This window comes from Acomys minous (assembly GCF_964271855.1).
Source record: "Acomys minous genome assembly, chromosome: 7".
NCBI classification, from domain to species: Eukaryota; Metazoa; Chordata; class Mammalia; order Rodentia; family Muridae; genus Acomys; species Acomys minous.
Genome location: NC_140488.1, coordinates 80,759,227 through 80,779,141, shown reverse-complemented (window position 1 = coordinate 80,779,141; position 19,915 = coordinate 80,759,227).

The following is a 19,915-nucleotide window of genomic DNA, read 5'->3' as shown; positions in this document are numbered from 1 at the left end:
CACCTCTAGGTCATTGTGATAACTTCCCTGGGTGATATACTACAAGATACAAAAAGAAGAAACTCCGTTCCTCACCAGTGGCCTTGGGTCATGGTATTTTTTCACAGCAGCATAGACACTAAAGTTCCAACTGTGTATGTCTTCCCATGGATAAAACCTGAGGTCAAATCATGCAATACTTACTTCAGAGACAACTGCATCTCTATTACAGAGTGCTAGCATCTTGCCTGGTAAGGTGTTTGGGTTTGGGTTTGGGTTTGGTTTGGTTTGGTTTGGTTTGGGTTTGGGTTTGGGTTTGGGTTTGGTTTGGTTTGGTTTCGATTTGGGTTTGGGTTTGGTTTGGGTTTGGTTTGGATTGGTTTGGTTTGGGTTTGGGTTTGGGTTTGGTTTAGTTGGTTTTGGCACAGTCTGCACGGCACCTTCCAGCACTATGGGCAGCAGCCATCAGGATGGAAGCTCCCAGCTTAACAGTAGCTTCCTTTATCTATGTGCCGCGTCCCGCACCTGTGGTTCCTTTAGTAATGGGGTCTTAACCAACGAGCTCCAGTGGGTGGCCTAGGCCAGTGGCAATACCATCATCCATGGGTTTGGGAGCTTCTCGCCAGCAACTCAGAGGGAAACAGCCTACAGCGGGTGCTGATACTTTTGTGTCAAAACGCCTGGCTTTGGGGAAGAGCATTCTCCATTCATTTAGCGTACCTCCATTCAGAAATTTTACTTCTCTAATTGGACTTCAGACCCGCTCAAACAGGGGGAAGTCACGCCTGGCACTGAGAAGCTAGCAAACTACCCAGGACTAGTGAAGTCATAAATCTTGGAGGAGAACGTGCACCAGCCACCCCACTAAACCGTCGCAATACCTAACCCTCCTCAACTATTTGTCCTCATACTCACAGATACGTGTAATGCTCACGCCTCATCAACTTCCCTTCTCTTTGCAGCACACAGAGGCAACTACAGAAACCAGCAGCCCATTGAACTGCAGACTTGTGGAGCCCAGTCACAGTGGAGTCATCAACAAAACAACTGCATCTAATTAAGGGTCAGGGACAACATGGCTGGAGAGGGCACAGAAAGTGTCTAAGAAATAGAGGATCAGGGAGCAGGCTGTGAGGCTGTGTCTCCTAGTAAGGCCTGAAGCCACCCATGACGTCCCAGCCACATGACTGCCCAAGCATGAGATGAACACGGGAGCAGTGGACATGCCAAAGTGCTCAGGGGGATGACACGTAAGGCCTGAACCCTACACACAGAACAACAGGAAACTAGGGAATGCTGAGGGCTGCAGAGGCAGGCCAGCCCAGGGAAGAGCACAGCAGTCCTTTATCCCATATTAAACGCTCAGTCCTGGGAAGATGCAGACAAGTAGCAACTTAAAGACTGAGTAGCTCGTATTTAGAAATATATTCGTATATACTCAAACACATACACGTGCATGAAATAGCAATTAAGGGGGAAAAGGGGGAGTTCTTTGAAAGAGAGAGAGTGCAAGTGTGTGTGTGTGTGTGTGTGTGTGTGTGTGTGTGTGTGTGTGTGCGCGTGTGTCTTTGCAGCGAGAAAACAAAACGAAGGAAAGATGTTAAAAGGACAACGATTAAATCTTAGAGTTGCCTTCTGAGTTTAGAAAGTTTCTGTCTGGCTGTTGCCTACGTCCTAGGTTTTGGTCAAACCCATTCCACAGCCCCATTGCCCCTAGTGCTGCCCCTCTTGAAGGCTTTCAAGTGCCAGCATTGCCCCAAGTCCGCATTCATACCACATGCATTTTACTGCCCCTCCCCTCAAGACCTCCTCTCATGGCTCCTCTCTTGCTTCCTGGCCTCTATGAGCGCAGACTCCTATTTAAACACAGAAATGCAAACCTCTGCAGCTAGGGTCCACATGTGCGAGGACGTATGTGGCTTCTGTGGGCATTTAGACAAAGACGCCGAAAGCGTCCACTGAAGAACAGGCAGCCATCCTCCCTGACAGCTAGTCCTGGGAAAACTGGGTGTATATATAGGGAGAAGACTAAATCTAGATGCCTATCTTTATAGAGTGAAGAAAACCAAGTTCTCAGTGAATATAAGACCTGAGATTCTGAGCACCTCAGGGCAAAATCCAGGGAGGAGTCCTCAAGAGAAGGGAAAGCAGAGAGACTCCGTCAAGGGTTCAGCGGTAGCGCAAGTGGTCTCCATACTCGGCAGTTGGAATCACTAGAAATGAACCACCTTCTCCACGGCAGATGCAAACAAACTGCCAGAGTGTAGAGAAGGATTTCAGGAAGGGTGGGAAAAAGAAACCTTGCTACAGAAAAGTGAATGAATATATATAGGTAAATCTAAACCGCTACAAAAGGACCAGGCAATTCAAAAAGCAGTAACTGAAAGAAGCCCATTTCTAATGCATGACATAGGACATTGCACGTGAACAAGAGGGAGGCTGCAGTAAGCTAGGACAATAGTGGTTGGGGGGATTTGAGGAGAAAAGGGAGTGTATGAAGTTCAAAACCGGCTAAGGTACACTTTACATTTGTGAGTAAAGTCCATTAGGCCCCCTGCTATTTGCAGTGCATTTAGGCCTCTTAAAATGGGTGGTTAGGGGCAGGAGACCCTGCTAGGCGGTGAAGAGCACTTTCTTCTCTTGCGTGGGACCAGGTTCTGTTCCCAGCACCGAAGGACAGCTCACAGCCATCTGTGACTCCAGTTGCACGGCATCTGACACACACCTCCTCTTCTGGCCTCTGATGCTATGGGATTCGTGAACTGCACATACATGCAGGAAGTCATACACACAAAAGTAAAAACCAACAAGTGAATGAAAAATGATAGCCGAATGGTTAAAAAAAAAAGCCCCTATACACATGCCCTTGATGTGTGAGACATTGTTGCAGCTGAGCAATCCTGTGTCTTGTGGTGTTTGTAACTGAACACAGCGGTGGTGTATAAAGTGATAGCTGGACACGTGCTTTACATTCCCAGTGGGAAAAGAAATCTCAAAGGGGGAAGATGTGAGAAAGGGGGAGCTGGGAATACAAAGCCGCTTCTCAGAGCACGTGAACCTGTGAAGTGTGGGGGAACAAGAGCACAAGAAGATGCACGCAGGGAACCAGGAGCCAGCTGTGGTTGGCCTAGTCCACGCTCAGGAGAGGGCAGAGCAGCCAGAGGGATGCTGTGTGGTGTGCTGCTTCTGACAGCTGTTGTGGTCATGAAAGAAAGGATGTGTGGGGCACAGAAGGGGAGGCAAGACACTAGGCAGGTCAACGGGGAGGAGGAGGCAGTGACACCTGATCCGCTTATCAGAGAAGCTTGGCAACAAAGGGCAGCCCATTGGAGAATCAACAGGTGACAGAAAAGTGTCTTGCCTGAGATGGAGACTGAAAGAGAATCCATGCTGATGGGAAGAGCCACTGGGGAAGGAGGCATTAAAGGCGTAAGACGAACAGGTTACCTGCACGTCTAAAATTTTAAAGACTTAAAGAGATTAGAGAAACCAAGAAAGCTGTTGTGTTCAAATTATCGCCCACATTGAAAAAGGAAAGGCTGAAAGCCCACGACCCTGGGTCTGGACATGTGGAGAATGGAGGTTCTGTCAAGCCAGGGATATGTAGGGGGTGGGGACCTAGAGTGATTTATACAGGGTGATGTGGAGTGGCAGGTTGACATTAAGACATGGACTCAGCCAGCCAGTCGGGGTGGCACACGCCTGTAATCCCAGCACTCTGGAAGGCAGAGGCAGGCAGGTGGTTCTCTGTGAGTTTGAGGCCACCCTGGTCTACAAGGTGAGTCCAGGACAGCCAAGGCCACACACAGAGAAAAAACCCAGTCTTATGAAAACAAAACAAAACAACAATGACAACAAAAAGAAAATGCATGCACTGGAGATAATTCTAGATCCTTGATGCGTGTGTTTTTGTCTCGGTGTCCACGTGCCTAGACCTTCCTAGCTGGAGATGAGGGTAGAGGGCATGTTGAGAGCGAGACGAGAAAAAGGAGGTCCCTACAAGGCAGTTAAATGTAGGAGCAGCCTTTCTCCTCAGCAGAGGGAGAAAATGGAGACTCTCAAGCAGCAGCAGCAGCAGCAGCAGCAGGGAAGCTGTGGTCCTGGAAGGACTTAAAATGGAGTCTCTCCAGAGGGCTCACCTTCTGCAAGTGAGCAGAGGGCAGCTGCTTGCACTTGGCCTCTGGGAACACGCACACATAGCACTTGCTCCCTGGTACTTTTGTTGTACACTTTCATCGCCCTGGTCTCTTGCCTGTCTGAGGTCTGTCACTCATACAGCCCCAACTCTTCGGAGTGTTGGATTTTGTGTGTGTGTTTGTGGCGGGGTGGGTAGGGAGGAAGGTGGGCATGCAGTTAAGAAGCAGCAAAGACAAGCTAAGCTTTGCCTTCCTGGAGTGCCATTCCTCCCTGGGATCCCCTCTAAAGGACGCCTGCATCTGGAGCCTCTGGGTGGGTATACACGTGGAAGAGTCCCTGGCACAGGGAGTCTCAGGAGCGCAGATGATGGATGCAGACACCCATTGTAAATAGAGACAGGGTGGCTGCCTCGCAAAGACCCCGGGGTCAGGAGGGTGGCAAGCCTTTGTGTGGTTGGTTCCCTCGCACGAAGGGCAGAGCCGTGAATGTAGGTGGCTCGACTGGAGTGGACAGGAGTTTCTTGGGCTTTGGGAGGCAGGGCAATCGGGGCCAGGGGAGCTAACTGGTTGGCAGTTGAATAGGAGGGGAGGACAGTGGGGCTGGACAAGTGGACGTCCAGACATGCACTGGGAAAATGAGAGTTGAAGGGAAGAGAGAGTGGGGACCTGGGACAGCCCTTGTGCTGTGTCTTGTGAGAAGGTCATGCTGTCTGGCCACCTCCCCTGGTGACCAGTCTCTCAAAGGGAGCATGAAGACAAAGGTCAAAGTTGTCTCCTCAGAGAAGGGGTTGGGGTCCGAATCCGTGTATGTGTTTCCTACCGGGGGTGATGGATCTAGCAGTACACTCCCCCCAAGAGTCCATGACTTTAAAACCCAAAGGAATAGGAGTCAGCAGGAAGCGAGAGCCATACAGAATGATCCCCTTGCCTGGGCATAAAGGCCCCCCCCCAGGTCACAGAGGAGAGGAGAAACAGCTGTCCCCCATGACTCTGCTGTTGAGGATTGAAGTGTGACTCTGGGGTCAGACTTCTGAAACAGGGCTGGCATATGGTTTCTCTTCGTGAAATTGACTGGAAACCCCACCATGGTGACAGGCCAGGGAGTGTGGGAATGGGGAGCCATTTGAGAGGAGCAGGAAGGCTAGGTGGTCTGGGCATGGTGGCACAGGCCTGTAATCCCAGCACACTGGGAGGCAGAGGCCGTGAGATCCCCAAGTTGGAAGCCTGCTTGCCTGATCTACCGAGTGAGTCCACGACAGCCAAGGCTACACAGAGAGGCCCTGTTTTGAAGCAACAACAACAAACAAACAAAGAAGAAGAAGAAGGTGGCTAGATGTGACAGTCATCGTTTGGTGGTCTCATCCTCGATTTGTTTGAGGGGCCATCGGGTCTGAATGAGGCCTGCAGAGCACCCTGATGCGGTGTGAGGATGTAGACATTCATCTCAGATCTCTGTAGCTTCTTCTCTGCCTCCACCAAGCAGTGATGGGAGGGCAGGGTGGAACTGCGCAAGGTCCCATTCTCTCCCTGTAATAGAGGCTTGTGTACTGCAGAGGAGCAGAGAACACAGGCACTTCTCTGCTTCCTTTTGTCTCATATTTAGTCCCTAGATCATGAGCCTCAGTTGCCATGGGAACTGAAGCTGAGTGTGTGATGCATTCACTGGGCTGTGGGAGAGAGGCAGAGCTGGTCCTTGAAATAAAGCCCTCTGGGAATAGAGATTTTAGCAAAGTGTTCCCGTTAAAAGAATTAGTAATTTCTAGAAATATATCGATCTGTGTGACTAACAGATAAGAGGAGAGGAGGGAAGGAGAGGGGCAAGTAGGGAAGATGAGAGAGAGGAGAGACAGGAAGAGGGAGAGAGGGAAGGAGGGAGGGAGGGAGACACACGGAGGTGCGCGTGCAGCCACACGAGCGCGCGTGCACGCACACACACACACACACAGGTGCACAGAGGGGGGCAGGGAATGCCTTCCCTCCAAGGATTACCTTGGATGTATGTGTGGTGTATCACATCAACACTGCCTGGACCACATGATGGTTGTGGGTGAAGCTACCACCAAAGGTACCTGGGAATTTAATTAGAATCTTTGCCATTAGGGGTCCCCTGAAGCTGATATTTTTTGCTCTTCTGAAACATATTGGCAGAAGAAGCAGGCTCACGTTTAGCCAAGATGCAGGTAAAGGGTCCTGGTGGTATGGAAAGCTGTAATGTCTCTCACACACACACACAGAGAGAGAGAGAGAGAGAGAGAGAGAGAGAGAGAGAGAGAGAGAGAGAGAGAGAGAGAGGGAGCACGAGCGCGCCCCGGGAAGAGGCATCTGGTGCCCCTTCCCCTTGGCTTCCCTATCTCCTTTCAGAGAGAGAACCTTTACAAAGAGACCCAGGCCGGGCCTGAGATGGAGAGTCTCCTGTGTTCTTCATCATTAGCAAAATGAAAACTCAACCCATAGTCTAGGAGAAAAATCTCTGCAATGCAAACACTGACAAGCCAACAATAAATGGGTAAACCACTTGAATCTGTCTCCATGGCAACTGAGGAAAGGTATCTCTGCAGCCAGGAGAAGAGGCTGGTACCAGGCTCACTAAGGCACTGGCAGGGCTGGGTCAGTGATCTGTGGCAGGCCATGCTTTCCTCTCATGGGCTTTTCTCCTTTTGTTCTTGAAGGCACACAAGAACAGAGAGCATCAACGAGGAGGAAGATGAAGTAGGCATGTGTGTTTAGGTAGTCGGGGTTGTGCGTGGGAGTGAGGACAATGTGTGCATGGAGGGTGGGAGGTTTTTCCCTCTGGACCCCAGGGTTCTCTCCATGGCAGCAGCAGCAGCAGCAGCATGATGCCGCCAGGTCCAGAGCAGTCATCATGTCCTCAAAGGGCTCTAGGTTTGAGTCCCTTCCACTGCTACATCCTGGCTGTGGGCCCTCAGACAGAGTGGCTTCCCCCTCGGGGCTCGGGTTCCTTATCTGTGGGATGGGGAAGGGAGATCACTCCTCCCTGTCTGCAGTGCAGGTAAAGGAAACATATGCCAGACAGTAAAGTATATATGAATCGTCAAATAAGAGTTCTCCATAATGAGCCAGCACTAGACACCCATTAATTCGCAGTGCTTTCACTATTTGCAAGTGGAGGAGGGGGCAGAGGGAGCAGGCCATGGTGGAGGAAGAAGCTGTGTGGGAGCAATCAGAAGCCCTAGGTAGTGCTGCCTCAGACCTGGCACAGGCAGAGGTCTGAGAAGACACACTGGCCCATCAGAATCTTGTGCTGGTGTTGTTGGTGGGGGAGGGGGAGGGGGCTGTGGCAAGAGCAGAAGGTGTGTGGCAGAGCCTTGTCTCCTGTTTGTGATCAAAGTGAGCAGGTGAGGCCTCCGGCTGGTCTTTCTGGCCCTCCTCCGAGACCCACGGTCTTAGTCAGGCTTTCTTTTTATTATTGCTGTGATGAACACCAGGATCGTAAGCAAGGTGAGGAGGGGATGGCTTACCTCATCTCAGGTGGTTGTCCATTTTCCAAGGACATCCTGGAAGGATGCTGGAGGCAGGAGCTGAAGCAGGAGCCATGGAGGGCTGCTGCCTACTGGCTTCCTCAGCCTGCTGTCTTACAGCACCCAGGACCAGCAGCTTATTGTGATCCCTCTTACAATGGAGTGTTGCAATCCTATCAATCATCAATCAAGATAATACCCCCCAAACTTGCCTGCAGGCCAATCTTGGTGGAATTTTCTCAGTTGTATTTTTCCAAATAACTCTCTAGCTTGTGTCATGTTAACATAAAAGTAACCAGAGCATCCACTGCCCTAATACTTGTCAAGGCCATCTCAGTATTTTCAGCCAGCGATGCTGATTTCTTTCTCCCTCTCCTGTGAGTTGTCAGAAGCGCTCCCTGTAGAGTAGCGGGTGTGTGTCCCTAGTGAGGCCTTTTTCGAAAGGTGTTCTGCCAGGAGGATGTGTAGTAGCACTGGGGAATGGGTGTACCTTCCTCTCGGAGCTGCTTCCTCCTTTCCATGTATGTTGTCCTACCTGAATCACCCTATGCACATGGTGCTCTCACCCAGACTCATGGCTTATGGCTAGTGTCCTTCCCCTGACATTAGAGAAGTCATGGGCCAGCACTGCTCAGGAATGTGTCAGGAGATACCTGCCGGGGGCCCCATGTATTCCTCATGTTTTACACTGTCCCAAACAGAGGTGAGGACACTAAAATGGATGAGAACTCCATTTGTCTGTCTTTGTGTGTGTGTGTGTGTGTGTACCAGTTAACTATTGCAAGCAGTGGTTTTCAAAATTCCATCATATCCATATGGCCAAATGTCAAGCCTAATACCAAAGAAACAGCACAGGCCACCAAGATGGATTTCCTCCCAACCTCAAAGTCTGTTACAAAAAGCACAGTAAGGTCCTAGATGTGGTAGCTGTACAATTCTCCCATCCCCTAAAGGTCTCCAGTGTGGTGCACTGCCGTCCTGTCAGTGTCTTGCAATTCTTCTTCATATTTTTGCTATAAGACCCGAAGTTTACTTTCCACTAAGCCTGGAAATATATGTTGACACTCCAAGTCGCGACCTCACTGTGGCTTACATGGGAGTTTCTTCTTGGGTAAAAGAAGTCAGTTGGAGGCAGGGACCCTGGAAGAACTGTCTCTCTCGTGACCATTGGGGCTCTGTCTACCTTGGCTGTGGACATTCTTCGGACAGTCCAGAAATCTCAGACACTGTCCCTGCCTGCTACTGAATCCCTCCCAGGAGATCAATCTGTCTGTTCCCCTACTGCTTTACACCTGGGAATTTTGCTTCCCAGTCTCTATCTGTGGCAGCTATGCCCTAGCCCTTGAGATACCAGCATCTAGGCCTTTCCTTGGCCTCCCTGGGAGGCATCTGCATCCAGGGAAGAGCCTAAGAGTTCCTAGGCACAGCAAAAATGGGCTGAGTAGGTGTGCAGAAAGCTTTATTCTCATCACATTTTCCTCCCGGCCCTCTTAATGACTGCAGAGGGGAGGGGGAGACGATGCTTCTGATGTTGGCCTCATTTTTCTTAACAACCTGTCCTATCTAGAAAGTCTTGAATTATTATCAGAGTGAAAGCGTGTAGTCACAAAAATGGTAAGATTCAGGGAGCCAAGTAGGCTTTGTGGGTGAGTGCTTATGGATTAAACCCTTGGAAGAAAGGGCAGAGGCCCCAAACTTCAGTCCTCTCTGTTACTTTTCCTTCGTGCTCCTGGCGTCTAGCTAGTGCTTCAGAGCAACCTTTGTTAGTTTTCATCTAGACTCCTCTCTGAGGTCAAGTTCTCCAGCCTCAGCTTTACCATACCACACACCATCCTACACATGGCCAACATTCTTCCTTCTAACAGAGTCCATTGATTCTGGGTGGACTGTAGAAGTCTACTTGTCATCTGTAGGCCTCCTATGGCTCACACCTAAGTAGGTAAAGGAAGACATCCACGCTGATTTTGTAACTTTAACGTAACATTGATACCCAAACCACAAACACACACATACACAAAAACAGCACATGAGAAAACCACAAAAAGGTCAAAATAGACTTCCCTCACACATGGCCTCTTATCCACAGGGAGAAAGGCTGGGGTGCTGTGTGAGAGGGATTCTGACACATTATAGCTTGGTAAGGAAGATGGCTGCATGTCCTCAATGCTGTCAGGAACACAGGGAGCAAAGAAAAGAGCATAGGCTGAACGTATAGCAACAAGGAAGAGACACAAACAATGAAAAAGTATGTTTCCCCACCATCAGTGCCACCCCTCACCAGGCCTCCCCACAACATCTCTCAACTGCTCCCCAGCCCTTCGTTGGGGAATCATGTATCTCTGATGATATGATTGGATACAGGAGAAGCTGGTGCCATCTCTGGTCCAGATAGTGGAGCAGATGCTTAGATCTAGGATGCTGGTGTCTGCCTCATCTTTTGTGCTGCTGCTGCCACCACCTCCCCATGTGGCTCTCCCACTGATGCAGTTGGTATTTAGGATGCACTGATGATACCTGGCCCAGAATACAAAAGGGATCCTAGCCTAAGCATCACCAAAATCTCCATCCTTATCCCAGGTCAGCAGCTCTACCTAGATGTCCCAGCTTCATCCCCAATATTCATCTGGGTCCTCATCTGGGCCCTGGCATGTTCCTCAGTCTTATCCACATCCATCTTCTGAAAAGCACTGTCCACTGCCTCCAAGAAATGAACCTTCCACTCCAAGGGATCCTGGTTCTGGCATTGAGGTGGGAAACAGAACTTTAAAGACAAGGTGTCCTTCACTTGGAGCATCTGCTAGCTGCCACACCCTCCTATGTCAGAAACAATGGCAAAAAAGACTACAGCTGGAATCAAGCTCCTACTGTTCTATGTCAGAGCTGGAAATGCTCCCCTCCCCCCCCCCACACTACCACATAGAATGACATCTATGAATTTTGGGGTAAATTTCTCATGGACCACTGAAAGCTTGCTTTGTGATAGGGTCACTATATAAGGACCAAGCAAGGCACGGAGGCTGTCCTGTACCTGGGTAATGAATCTCAGGGCCTCCATCTTGCTAGTCTCATGGCAGATTTGAAGACTGCAGAGGAACACATACTTGAGTCCAGTGCTATTGTGAATCTGGTAGTATTCCAGCCATGTTGGTGTGAGAAAAAATAACCTTTTCTTCTAGCCAAGCAGATCTGTTGCTGACCCAATGGGTTCCAGGGGAAGCCTTTCCTACCCCAGGGATGTGACTCAGCTTGCAGAAGGGGGTCTGCATACCTCTCCAGGCCATGAGTCACTCTCCTAACAGTTAAGCTTCTAAGAGTAAGAGATTCACAGACTTATCTGTGTAGAAGATTTGTTCACAGAAAAGCCACAATTGTGCTTCTTATCAGAATGGCTCCAGATTTCTGTTGGACGTGTTGTAAACAAAGGAGTCATTCTTTAAGCCCTTTGCTCTGAGCACACCCTGGTGCAAGGGTCCTGGCCAAGCCATGCAGACAATGACTAGAAAGGAAGAAACCGGCACTCTTAAATCCCTGTACTTCTTTACGTGCGCACAAGCACCGTGACTGTGTACCTTTGAGCATCTTGGCATGTGCACGTACTAGCCTGTATCTGCGTTTGCACATTCTCCAAGGACCAAAGAAAGGCTACGCCCTGGATTTTTCCACTATGGGACCTGCTCAGAGCCTGCTGGTCTCAGAGCCCAAGTCTCCTCGGATGTACAATAGGAGGATTTTGTGTCTGAGCTTTAAGGACAAGTGCTTAGCGATGTCCTATCTCACTGCCCCTGCATAGTGTTCTCAGTCAACCTGTGCTCCCGTTGCCCCAAGATTGCCCCTAATTTCCTCTTCCTACATGCCAGCTGTGGTGGTTTGAATGAAAATGGCCTCAGAGGCCCATGTGGAGTGGCACTATTAGGAGGTGTGGGTTTGCTGGATTAGTTGTGGCCTTGTAGAAGGAAGCGTATCACTGGGGAGTGGGTGCACTTTGAGATCTCAGAAGCTCAAGCTAGGCCTAGTGTCACTCTCTCTTCGCTCCTGTGGATCCAGATGGAGAACTCTCAGCTCCTTCTCCAGCACCATGTCTGCCTGCATGCCTCCATGCTTCCGGCCATGATGATAGTGGACTAAACCTCTGAACTGTAAGCCAGCCCCAGTTAAATGTTTTCTTATAAGATTTGCTGGGGCCATAGTGTCTCTTCACAGCAACAGAAACCCAGACCACCGTGCATATCCACACCAGAGGCCAGCGTTTCTTTACTTCGCACTTTGGCCTAGGAAATGGTCTTTCCCACTGACCGGCACTAAGGATTCCACACAGATGAAAGAAGCTCATGCAACCATTAATTCTGCTTCACAAAGTCATGAGTGACATATTTTTCAGATCACAAATAAATGGGTGCTTCATTCTGAGGGTAAGCAAAGATTGTCATGTTTGCACAAGGTTTGGTTTCTTTAAAAACCCAGTTATGTTATGTAAATGTGTTTTTGTTTTAATCCCAGCTGTGAGATATGAGGGCTGCTCCAGTTTGTCCATAGCTGATAACAGCCTCTTTGTCAACAGGAAACTGCCTCGTGTGGAGGCATGATCTGTACCAGTTGCAAAAAAAAAAAAAAAAATACAAGATCTTAGAGAGGGAGGGATGGAGGAAGGGAGAAAGGGAGGGAGAGGGAGGGTGAGGGAGAGAGAGGGGGGGGGAGCTGCATGAAGAACACTTGGAGGAGAGGGAGGAGGAAGAGGAGAAGGTTGCTTCATTTGCTGTTGCTGGCTGAATATCCTGATAGTGGAGATTGGTATTGCCCCAAAGAACCCGATGACCCTAAACAGGAGGAAATAGTCAAAGCCCCTTCTTCTCCACAAAACTTTGTTTCTCTCCTACCTGGTGTTGGGATGTTGGAAGGAATTGGCGTGGAGAAGGGAGAAAGAGGCATAAGAAACCAAAATAAAAATAGATTTTAAAAGACCACCTACACACCCATGGCGGGGACTAGTGTCAGTGAGGGATGTGTGCAACAGCACAAAAGGCCACACCCTCACAGATGCAAGGTGATCACTAGTCCCAGATGTCTTGACAGAAAGAATACACGGTCCCCAACTCTCACTGTCTAAAATCTCATCTGGAAACAGTGAGCTCTAGAGGGGCTGGGAGCCCCAGGCAGCTACCCATTTATTGTGGTGAGACCGGTCTGCTGTCTTCCTAGCTCAGGCTACCCCAGTCCCATTTTAGGCTATTTCAGTCCTGGAACCTCTTCTGCTGGAGGGGAGAACTGAAGCACAGGAACTGAGGAACCAGTCATACTTGGGGTGCTGTTCCATCTTGTGGACAGCTGCAAAGTAAGTTGGGGAACAAGGGTTTGACACAAATGGAGGACGGCGACCAGCATGAGCAAAACCCCATCAACAGGTTGAGGACTCATTTCCACTCCCTCGGCTGCCATTCATGAAAATGATACCCCAAATCACCAACATGAAACTCAGCTGCAGAGTGCCCTTGGTCCTAACAAGGAGGAACAGTGATGCTGTCTGGAGGGCACTTTCTCCACACTGCTGCCAGCTCTCTCCAAAGAGTCTTTCAACATGACATACACCTTACCCACGCAGGTCCTTGTCAGCAAGGGACAGACAAGCAGTGGCTGATGTATTCTCCAACCAGAGGAGAGAATCAAAACTACACGGAGTCACCAAAACATGCTAAAATATGTGTAGTGGAGGAACATGGGCACTCAACAGAGGCAGGGAGGAGGGGGAGGGCACACGAGAAGATAGAAAGGGAGAGGGAATGGGAGGGGAATAGACAGGAGAGGAAGAGATAAACGATAGGAGTCAAGAGACTGTGCAAGTGGCAGTTGGGAGGTCTCACCTTCTTGGTGGCTGCCCTCAGGCTCTAGGGTGCTTGTGGTTACTTTGGCCTTGGCAGCAGCTGTGGCCACAACATTCTAAGGCTCTACTCCTCCTGTCTGAGCCACAGCCTCTCCAGACTTAATGCTCTTGCCCCTTGCCTGACAGGGAATGTCTGGAACATTCTAGAAGTAGCACTGAGGCTCTCTGGTGTAGCCCTCTTGGGCCATGGCAGATGTCATGGAGCGTGGAAAGGCTATTCCACTGATAATTGCTGGCTGAGTGAAATGAAAAAATACTGTTCTGGTCCAGGAAGGCTAAGGCTGGATGGCATCCACATTTCTGGCACCCAGAGCCTAAGAGAAATCATAGGTCCTAGTTGGCCCCTTTGTAGCAACCTCCTGGGCTAAAGATGATCTGGGATTATGAAGTTGTTCCTGGAGTCCTAGGGTCATTCATATTACTGGCCACTAACTCCTGGGAGATCTGCACAGAGAGAAATGTGATCTTAGGGAGAACCCTTCCCCAAAGATGTGTGTGTGTGTGTGTGTGTGTGTGTGTGTGTGTGTGTGTGTGTGAGAGAGAGAGAGAGAGAGAGAGAGAGAGAGAGAGAGAGAGAGAGAGAGAGAGAGAGAGAGAGAGAGAGAGAGAGACAGGCTGGGCATTGACTCCTGGAGCCTTCTGTGGAGTCACCAGATGGTTGGTAACCATCCAACTGAAGGACCTACAAGACAGCAGCTGCAACAGCTCGTGCATTTGTGCTAGAAGCAAAGGCTATATTGCCAGCATAGGCCTGTGTCTCCCCATCACTGGCCAGTGTTTAGGGATCCAGCTGGAGTGCCTCCATCAGCACAGGGTTTCCCAGTTCCCAGGGCTCATTATGCAAGGTCAGCAGCCAGAAGAAGGGAGGGGAGGTCCAGGCATCATGCTCCCTGGGAAACATAGTCTTTTTCCAGGATCTAGTTGTGGACTCTAGAATGCTTGTGGCTGCCTTGTACCCCCAAGACTATTCCCAGTAGGGCAGGAAAGCTTTGGGAAACTTGTGCAAGCCTATACCACTCTCATCTCCCTTGCATCTGTGCCCCTCTATCATGGCAAGCAAAGGCTCTGAGGAGATGGATGTCAAAGCTATTGAAGGTGTCAAAGCCACCAAGTGCACCAATGTCTTCATAGCTCTTGCCTCCTTCATTTTCTCTCTGACTTGGTCTCAAACTTCATCCATGTCTTCAGCATTGGAGTATTTTGGTTACACACTGGACCTTGTCCCAGCTGTACTAAGGGTTCCTAAGGGAAGAGAGCTCAGTCTAAAAATGAGAGTGATGGGGAAGGATGGAGTGGAGGCAGGATCTCTGGTGAGGTGGTGGGGAGCAGCATTTAACAGGTAGATAGGCAGGACATATACAGAACAGGAGAGGAGGCTAGGGGTGAGGGGCTGGGCTGTCAGTGACAGAGACTTGGCTAAGGTAATCAGAGGAGAGACCATGATGAAAAGGAACTTCAGCATTCTGGATGACTAGATTCGATTAGTATTTGAACTGGAGAAACCAGTCACAAGAATCCTACATGGAATGTACTGAGAGAGGGTGGGGTGGATGCTTGAATTTGAGGGGCAGAGGCTGAACGGCAACACAGATACAGCTACAATGACACAGACACAAGCATGTGTACACACAGCAGACCAGTGCTCAGACTATGGGGTCAAAGGACAGCTCTGAAAAACAACCTTATCTCAAGGAGCCACTCTGGACAAAGCCAAGAGGAGAAGTGTGTGGAGCAATCATGGTGGGGGGTGTGGAAGGGAGGACTCAGCTAATTCCAATCAAAGCTGAGGCTGGGACTGAAACACTAATCTAAATGGGACTTGGACTTAAAATCCCTGGAAGGGAAGCTCGAGTCCAAGATCTGTCCAGATCAGGGTGAGCAGTCAGTATGCCTGGAGTAATGGAAAAGAAATGGGGGGGGGGGGTGGGAACTCTGAACTTGGTTGCCTACAGGGCTGGGAACTTGGGCTGTGATAGTGGTAGGCTCATATTTTATACCTGGGTCTGGAGGTCATGTGAAAGAGCAGGCAAGGGCTCCCATCTAGATCTTGTGTCTATTAGGGCTCTGATGCAGAGTACTCGGGCTTTCTTCTAATCCAGAGGGCTATGGGAGAGCACAGTGTGTCTGGTTGTCTCCTTTCCTCCTCCCATGTAATGGCAGGACAGCCACATCACAGATGAGCAAGACTCATCTTCGAGAAGACATATGCTTATGTTTCATATCAAGGACCCAGAAGCCCTCAGCCTCACGCCTGAATCATACATGTGATTCTGTTCAGCATGGCACCCCTGCCTTGGGGGGTCTACCTTATGCTGCCATAGGCAGGCTGCTTCACTAGTACACCGTTAGGCTGTCCCCCAGGCTTTCCTGGTGAGAGCTGGGCATGCCAAGAACAATCAGGTGCTTCAATATCTGCTTTGGAAAGCCAAGGTTAAGGGTAAATTTTAGCCCTGATCTCTAACAGAGCAGAGGCTTGGGATAGTCTTGGCCTGAAAAGAACTGGTTTGGGCTTTAATATCACAGGGAGGTAATGGCAGGGCTCTCTGCTGCTGGTCCTGGGTGCTGTAAGACAGCAGGCTGAGGAAGCCAGTAGGCAGCAGCCCTCCATGGCTCCTGCTTCAGCTCCTGCCTCCAGCATCCTTCCAGGATGTCCTGGGAAAATGGACAACCACCTGAGATGAGGTAAGCCATCCCCTTCCTCACCCTGCTTATGATCCTGGTGTTCATCACAGCAATAATAAAAAGAAAGCCTGACTAAGACCGTGGGTCCCGGAGGAGGGCCAGAAAGACCAGCCGGAGGCCTCACCTGCTCACTTTGATCACAAACAGGAGACAAGGCTCTGCCACACACCTTCTGCTCTTGCCACAGCCCCCTCCCCCTCCCCCACCCACCACACCAGCACAAGATTCTGATGGGCCAGTGTGTCTTCTCAGACCTCTGCCTGTGCCAGGTCTGAGGCAGCACTACCTAGGGCTTCTGACTGCTCCCACACAGCTTCTTCCTCCACCATGGCCTGCTCCCTCTGCCCCCTCCTCCACTTGCAAATAGTGAAAGCACTGCGAATTAATGGGTGTCTAGTGCTGGCTCATTATGGAGAACTCTTATTTGACGATTCATATATACTTTACTGTCTGGCGTATGTTTCCTTTACCTGCACTGCAGACAGGGAGGAGTGATCTCCCTTCCCCATCCCACAGATAAGGAACCCGAGCCCCGAGGGGGAAGCCACTCTGTCTGAGGGCCCACAGCCAGGATGTAGCAGTGGAAGGGACTCAAACCTAGAGCCCTTTGAGGACATGATGACTGCTCTGGACCTGGCGGCATCATGCTGCTGCTGCTGCTGCTGCTGCTGCCATGGAGAGAACCCTGGGGTCCAGAGGGAAAAACCTCCCACCCTCCATGCACACATTGTCCTCACTCCCACGCCCAACCCCGACTACCTAAACACACATGCCTACTTCATCTCTTCCTCCTCGCTGATGCTCTCTGTTCTTGTGTGCCTTCAAGAACAAAAGGAGAAAAGCCCATGAGAGGAAAGCATGGCCTGCCACAGATCACTGACCCAGCCCTGCCAGTGCCTTAGTGAGCCTGGTACCAGCCTCTTCTCCTGGCTGCAGAGATACCTTTCCTCAGGTTGCCATGGAGACAGATTCAAGTGGTTTACCCATTTACTGTTGGCTTGTCAGTGTTTGCATTGCAGAGATTTTTCTCCTAGACTATGGGTTGAGTTTTCATTTTGCTAATGATGAAGAACACAGGAGACTCTCCATCTCAGGCCCGGCCTGGGTCTCTTTGTAAAGGTTCTCTCTCTGAAAGGAGATAGGGAAGCCAAGGGGAAGGGGCACCAGATGCCTCTTCTGGGGCGCTCTCTCTCTCTCTCTCTCTCTCTCTCTCTCTCTCTCTCTCTCTCTCTCTCTCTCTCTCTGTGTGTGTGTGTGTGTGAGACATTACAGCTTTCCATACCACCAGGACCCTTTACCTGCATCTTGGCTAAACGTGAGCCTGCTTCTTCTGCCAATATGTTTCAGAAGAGCAAAAAATATCAGCTTCAGGGGACCCCTAATGGCAAAGATTCTAATTAAATTCCCAGGTACCTTTGGTGGTAGCTTCACCCACAACCATCATGTGGTCCAGGCAGTGTTGGTGTGATACACCACACATACATCCAAGGTAATCCTTGGAGGGAAGGCATTCCCTGCCCCCCTCTGTGCACCTGTGTGTGTGTGTGCGCGCGCGTGCACGCGCACTCGTGTGGCTGCACGCGCACCCCCGTGTGTCTCCCTCCCTCCCTCCTTCCCTCTCTCCCTCTTCCTGTCTCTCCTCTCTCTCATCTCCCCTACTTGCCCCTTTCCTTCCCTCCTCTCCTCTTATCTGTTAGTCACACAGATCGATATATTTCTAGAAATTACTAATTCTTTTAACGGGAACACTTTGCTAAAATCTCTATTCCCAGAGGGCTTTATTTCAAGGACCAGCTCTGCCTCTCTCCCACAGCCCAGTGAATGCATCACACACTCAGCTTCAGTTCCCATGGCAACTGAGGCTCATGATCTAGGGACTAAATATGAGACAAAAGGAAGCAGAGAAGTGCCTGTGTTCTCTGCTCCTCTGCAGTACACAAGCCTCTATTACAGGGAGAGAATGGGACCTTGCGCAGTTCCACCCTGCCCTCCCATCACTGCTTGGTGGAGGCAGAGAAGAAGCTACAGAGATCTGAGATGAATGTCTACATCCTCACACCGCATCAGGGTGCTCTGCAGGCCTCATTCAGACCCGATGGCCCCTCAAACAAATCGAGGATGAGACCACCAAACGATGACTGTCACATCTAGCCACCTTCTTCTTCTTCTTTGTTTGTTTGTTGTTGTTGCTTCAAAACAGGGCCTCTCTGTGTAGCCTTGGCTGTCGTGGACTCACTCGGTAGATCAGGCAAGCAGGCTTCCAACTTGGGGATCTCACGGCCTCTGCCTCCCAGTGTGCTGGGATTACAGGCCTGTGCCACCATGCCCAGACCACCTAGCCTTCCTGCTCCTCTCAAATGGCTCCCCATTCCCACACTCCCTGGCCTGTCACCATGGTGGGGTTTCCAGTCAATTTCACGAAGAGAAACCATATGCCAGCCCTGTTTCAGAAGTCTGACCCCAGAGTCACACTTCAATCCTCAACAGCAGAGTCATGGGGGACAGCTGTTTCTCCTCTCCTCTGTGACCTGGGGGGGGGCCTTTATGCCCAGGCAAGGGGATCATTCTGTATGGCTCTCGCTTCCTGCTGACTCCTATTCCTTTGGGTTTTAAAGTCATGGACTCTTGGGGGGAGTGTACTGCTAGATCCATCACCCCCGGTAGGAAACACATACACGGATTCGGACCCCAACCCCTTCTCTGAGGAGACAACTTTGACCTTTGTCTTCATGCTCCCTTTGAGAGACTGGTCACCAGGGGAGGTGGCCAGACAGCATGACCTTCTCACAAGACACAGCACAAGGGCTGTCCCAGGTCCCCACTCTCTCTTCCCTTCAACTCTCATTTTCCCAGTGCATGTCTGGACGTCCACTTGTCCAGCCCCACTGTCCTCCCCTCCTATTCAACTGCCAACCAGTTAGCTCCCCTGGCCCCGATTGCCCTGCCTCCCGAAGGCCAAGAAACTCCTCTCCACTCCAGTCGAGCCACCTACATTCACGGCTCTGCCCTTCATGCGAGGGAACCAACCACACAAAGGCTTGCCACCTTCCTGACCCCCGGGGTCTTTGCGAGGCAGCCACCCTGTCTCTATTTACAATGGGTGTCTGCATCCATCATCTGCACTCCTGAGACTCCCTGTGCCAGGGACTCTTCCACGTGTATACCCACCCAGAGGCTCCAGATGCAGGCGTCCTTTAGAGGGGATCCCAGGGAGGAATGGCACTCCAGGAAGGCAAAGCTTAGCTTGTCTTTGCTGCTTCTTAACTGCATGCCCACCTTCCTCCCTACCCACCCCACCACAAACACACACACAAAATCCAACACTCCGAAGAGTTGGGGCTGTATGAGTGACAGACCTCAGACAGGCAAGAGACCAGGGCGATGAAAGTGTACAACAAAAGTACCAGGGAGCAAGTGCTATGTGTGCGTGTTCCCAGAGGCCAAGTGCAAGCAGCTGCTCTCTGCTCACTTGCAGAAGGTGAGCCCTCTGGAGAGACTCCATTTTAAGTCCTTCCAGGACCACAGCTTCCCTGCTGCTGCTGCTGCTGCTGCTGCTGCTGCTGCTGCTGCTGCTTGAGAGTCTCCATTTTCTCCCTCTGCTGAGGAGAAAGGCTGCTCCTACATTTAACTGCCTTGTAGGGACCTCCTTTTGCTCGTCTCGCTCTCAACATGCCCTCTACCCTCATCTCCAGCTAGGAAGGTCTAGGCACGTGGACACCGAGACAAAAACACACGCATCAAGGATCTAGAATTATCTCCAGTGC